Source organism: Triticum aestivum, chromosome 7B, assembly GCF_018294505.1.
Source record: "Triticum aestivum cultivar Chinese Spring chromosome 7B, IWGSC CS RefSeq v2.1, whole genome shotgun sequence".
In the NCBI taxonomy this organism is placed as follows: Eukaryota; Viridiplantae; Streptophyta; class Magnoliopsida; order Poales; family Poaceae; genus Triticum; species Triticum aestivum.
Window position 1 is genome coordinate 717712172 of NC_057813.1, and position 6000 is coordinate 717718171.

Below are 6000 nucleotides of genomic sequence, written 5' to 3' on the forward strand. Positions count from 1 at the left end.
TCTAAATCCGTTGAGATGACAACGTATGAACTATGGTTTAGCAGTAAACCTAAGCTGTCGTTTCTTGAAGTTTGGGGCTACGATGCTTATGTGAAAAAGTTTCATCCTGATAAGCTCAAACCCAAATCGGAGAAGTGCGTCTTCATAAAATACTCAAAGGAAACTATTGGGTACACCTTCTATCACAGATCCGAAGGCAAAACATTCGTTGCTAAGAATGGATCCTTTCTTGAGAAGGAGTTTCTCTCGAAAGAAGTGAGTGGGAGGAAAGTAGAGCTTGATGAGGTAATTGTACCTTCTCCCGAATTGGAAAATAGTTCATCATTGAAATCAGTTCCAGTGATTCCTACACCAATTAGTGAGGAAGCTAATGATGATGATCATGAAACTTCAGATCAAGTTACTACAGAACCTCGTATGTCTTCCAGAGTACAGTCCGCACCAGAGTGGTACGGTAATCCTGAAAGTCATGTTACTAGACCATGATAAACCTACAAACTATGAGGAAGCGATGATGAACCCAGATTCCGCAAAATGGCTGGAGGCCATAAAATCTGAGATATGATCCATGTATGAGAACAAAGTATGGACTTTGATTGACTTGCTCGATGATCAGCAAGCCATGTTAAATAAATTGATCTTCAAGAGGAAGATGGACACTGATAGTAGTGTTACTATCCACTAAGCTCGACTTGTTGCAAAAGGTTTTCAACAAGTTCAAGGGGTTGAAAACGATGAGATTTTCTCACTCGTATCGATGCTTAAGTCTGTCTGAATCATGTTAGCAATTGCCGCATTTTATGAAATCTGGCAAATGGATAGACAAAACTGCATCCCTTAATGGATTTATTAAAGAAGAGTTGTATATGATGCAACCAGAAGGTTTTGTCGATCCTAAAGGTGTTAACAAAATGTGCAAGCTCCAGCGATCCATCTATGGACTGGTGCAAGCATCTCAGAGTTGGAATATACGCTTTGATAAGTTGATCAAAGCATATAGTTTTATAAAGACTTGCGGTGAAGCCTGTATTTACAAGAAAGTGAGTGGGAGCACTACAACATTTCTGATAAGTATATGTGAATGACATATTGTTGATCGGAAATAATGTAGAATTATTCTGCAAAGCATAAAGGAGTGTTTTGAAAGGAGTTCTTTAAAAGAAAGACTTCAGTAAAGCTACTTACATATTGAGCATCAAGATCTATTGAGATAGATCAAGACGCTTGATAAGATTTTCAATGAGTACATACCTTGACAAGATTTTGAAGTAGTTCAAAATGGAACAGTCAAAGAAAGAGTTCTTGCATGTGTTGCAAAGGTATGAAATTGAGTAAGACTCAAATCCCGACCACAGCAGAAAATAGAAAGAGAATGAAAGTCATTCCCTATGCATCAGTCATAGGTTCTATAAATGTATGCTATGCTATGGACCAGGCCTATTTTATACTCTGCCCTGATTTGGCAAGGGAGTACAATAGTGATCTAGGAGTAGATCACTGGACATTGGTCAAAATTATCCTTAGTGGAATAAGGAAATATTTCTCGATTATGGAGGTGATAAAGAGCCCGTCGTAAAGAGTTACATCGGTGCTAGCTTTTACACCAATCCAGATGACTCTAAAAGTCTCAATCTGGATACATATTGAAAGTGGGAGCAATTAGCTAGAGTAGCTCCGCGCAGAGCATTGTAGACATAGAATATTTGCAAAGTACATACGACTCTGAATGTGACAGACCCGTTGACTAAGCTTCTCTCACGAGCAAAACATGATCACACCTTAGTACTCTTTGGGTGTTAATCACATAGCAATGTGAACTAGATTATTGACTCTAGTAAACTCTTTGGGTGTTGGTCACATAATGATGTGAACAATGGGTGTTAATCATATACAGATATGAATATTAATGTTAAATCACATGGCGATGTGAACTAGATTATTGACTCTAGTGCAAGTGGGAGACTGAAGGAAATATGCCCTAGAGGCAATAATAAAGTTATTATTTATTTCCTTATATCATGATAAATGTTTATTATTCATGCTAGAATTGTATTAACCGGAAACATAATACATGTGTGAATACATAGACAAACATAGTGTCACTAGTATGCCTCTACTTGACTAGCTCGTTAATCAAAGATGGTTAAGTTTCCTAAACCATAGACATGAGTTGTCATTTAATTAACGGGATCACATCATTAGAAGAATGATGTGATTGACTTGACCTATTCCGTTAGCCTAGCACTTGATCGTTTAGTATGTTGCTATTGCTTTCTTCAGGACTTATACAATGTTCCTACAACTATGAGATTATGCAACTCCCGTTTACCGGAGGAACACTTTGTGTGCTACCAAACGTCACAACGTAACTGGGTGATTATAAAGGTGCTCTACAGGTGTCTCCGAAGGTACATGTTGGGTTGGCGTATTTCGAGATTAGGTTTTGTCACTCCGATTATCGGAGAGGTATCTCTAGGCCCTCTCGGTAATACACATCACTTAAGCCTTGCAAGCATTGTAACTAATGAGTTAGTTACGGGATGAAGTATTACGGAACGAGTAAAGAGACTTGCCGGTAACGAGATTTAACTAGGTATTGGATACCAACGATCGAATCTCGGGCAAGTAACATACCGATGACAAAGGGAACAACGTATGTTGTTATGCGGTTTGACCGATAAAGATCTTCGTAGAATATGTAGGAGCCAATATGGACATCCAGGTTCCGCTATTGGTTATTGACCACGAATAGTTCTAGGTCATGTCTACATAGTTCTCGAACCCGTAGGGTCCGCACGCTTAAGGTTTCGATGACAGTTATATTATGAGTTTATGGGTTTTGATGTACCGAAGGAGTTCAGAGTCCCGGATGAGATCGGGGACATGACGAGGAGTCTCGAAATGGTCGAGACGTAAATATCGATATATTGGACGACTATATTCGGAGTTCGGAAAGGTTCCGAGTGATTCGGGTATTTTCGGGGGTACCGGGGAGTTACGGGAATACGAGGAAGAAGCATTGGGCCTCATGGGCCAAGTGGTGGAAGAGAGGAGGAAGGGCGCTCGGCCCCCCTAGCCCAAACCGAATTGGACTAGGGGGCCGGCCCCCCTTTCCTTCTTCTCCTCCCTCTCCTTCCTTCTCCTTCTCCTCCCCTTCCTTTCCTTCTCCTAGTAGGACTTGGAAAGAGGGGGGAATCCTACTTGGAGTAGGATTGCCCCCCTAGGGCGCGCCTCCTCCCCTTGGCCGCCCCCCTCCCCCTTGCTCATTTATATACGGGGGCAGGGGGGCACCCCATGACACACAAGTTGATCTACGGATCGTTCCTTAGCCGTGTGCGGTGCCCCCCTCCACCATATTCCACCTTGGTCATATCGTCGCGGAGTTTAGACGAAGCCCTGCGCCGGTAGAACATCATCATCGTCACCACGCCGTCGTGCTGACGGAACTCATCCCCGACGCTTTGCTGGATCAGAGCCCGGGGATCGTCATCGAGCTGAACGTGTGCTGAACTCGGAGGTGCCATACGTTCGGTACTTGGATCGGTCGGATCGTGAAGACGTACGACTACATCAACCGCGTTGTCATAACGCTTCCGCTTACGGTCTACGAGGGTACGTGGACGACACTCTCCCCTCTCATTGCTATGCCATCACCATGATCTTGCGTGTGCGTAGGAATTTTTTTGAAATTACTACGTTCCCCAACACTTAGGACTTCTAATTTGGTAGGATTTTTGGAGTTCCAGAAGTATACGTTTGATATAGATTACTACAGGCTGTTCTGTTTTTGACAGATTCTGTTTTCTATGTGTTGTTTGCTTATTTTGATGAATCTATGAGTAGTATAGGAGGGTATGAACCATAGATAAGTTGAAGTACAGTAGATATTACACCAATATAAATAAAAAATGAGTTAATTACAGTACCCTGAAGTGGTGTTTTGTTTTCTTTCGCTAACGGAGCTTACGAGTTTTCTGTTAAGTTTTGTGTTGTGAAGTTTTCAAGTTTTGGGTAAAGATTCGATGGACTATGGAATAAGGAGTGGCAAGAGCCTAATCTTGGGGATGCCCAAGGCACCCCAAGGTAATATTCAAGGACAACCAAGAGCCTAAGCTTGGGGATGCCCCTGAAGTCATCCCCTCTTTCGTCTTCGTTCATTGGTAACTTTACTTGGAGCTATATTTTTATTCACCACATGATATGTGTTTTGCTTGGAGCGTAATTTTCTTTTGTTAGTATTAACTTGCTGTTATTTATAATAATGTTTTGCATCTTTAGTTTCAATAAAGAAGTCAAGGATAGCCTTTGCCATGCTTATTTTGCTAGTATACATGTTGCTGTTTGAAAACAGAAAGTTTACCACTGTTGCAAAAATTCCCTAGAAAAGTCAGAGGGTGGCATAATGTTGAATCTTTTTGCATACTGAGCTATGATAAATTTGTTACAGTGGGAATTTTAGTTCATAATTTTTGGAGTTAGGTAAGTATTGTTACTCTTGCATTCTTTACATATTGTACTGTTTTGGCAGATTGCTGTTATGTTTGCATTGTTTGCATATGTTTGCTTGTTTAATGATTCTATTTGAAGATAGGAGTATTAAATATGCAGAGGCATTTAGTATTCAATGTTGAATAATAATTTTAGTGATTTGTTACAGTACAAAATGATAAGGTTTTGCATTGGTTTATACTAACCTATCTCACGAGTTCTTGTTGAGTTTGTTGTGAATGAAGCTTTTGATAAAAAGAGAAACCATGATATGAGAGGAATTAAGGAGACACAAAAGTTCAAACTTGGGGATGCCCAAGGCACCCCAAGATAATATTTCAAGAGGTCTCAAGCATCTAAGCTTGGGGATGCCCCCGGTAGGCATCCCACCATTCTTCTTCAACAACTATCGGTTAGTATCGGTTGAGCCTAAGTTTTTGCTTCTTCACATGAGTTGTGCTATCCTTGAAATGTATTCTTTAGCTTTGCTTGCTGTTTGAATAAAGTATCAAGATCTGAAATTATTAAATGAGAGAGAGTCTTCGCATAGTTGCATAATTATTTAGCTACTCATTGATCTTCACTTATATCTTTCGGAGTAGTTTGTTGTGTGCTCTAGTTCTTCACTTATATCTTTTAGAGCATGGTGGTAGTTTTATTTTGAAGAAATAGATGAACTCCCATACTTCACTTAGATTATTTTGAGAGTCGTTAATAGCATGGTGATTTGCTTAATATTAATACACTTGCTATTCAAGATATGTGAAACTTTCTTATGAGTGTGTTGAATACTAAGAAAAGTTTGATGCTTGATAATTGTTTTGAGATATGGAGGTGATAATATTAAAGTCATGCTAGTTAAGTAGTTGTAAATTCAAAGAATACTTGTGTTGAAGTTTGTGATTCCCGTAGCATGCACGTATGGTGAACCGTTATGTGATGAAGTCGGAGCATGATTTATTTATTGATTGTCTTCCTTATGAGTGGCAGTCGGGGACGAGCGATGGTCTTTTCCTTCCAATCTATCCCCCTAGGAGCATGCGCGTAATACTTTGCTTTGATAACTTCTAGATTTTTGCAATAAGTATATGAATTCTTTATGACTAATGTTGAGTCCATGGATTATACGCACTCTCACCCTTCCACCATTGCTAGCCTCTCCAATACCGCGCACTTTTTGCCGGTATCATACACCCACCATATACCTTCCTCAAAACAGCCACCATACCTACCTATCATGGCATTTCCATAGCCATTCCGAGATATATTGGCATGCAACTTTTCACCATTCCATTTATTATGACATGCTCCATCATTCTCATATTGCTTTGCATGATCATGTAGTTGACATCGTATTTGTGGCAAAGCCACCGTTCATAATTCTTTCATACATGTCACTCATGATTCATTGCATATCCCGGTACATCGCCGGAGGCATTCATATAAAGTCATACTTTGTTCTAAGTATCGAGTTGTAATTGTTGAGTTGTAAGAAAAATAAAAGTGTGATGA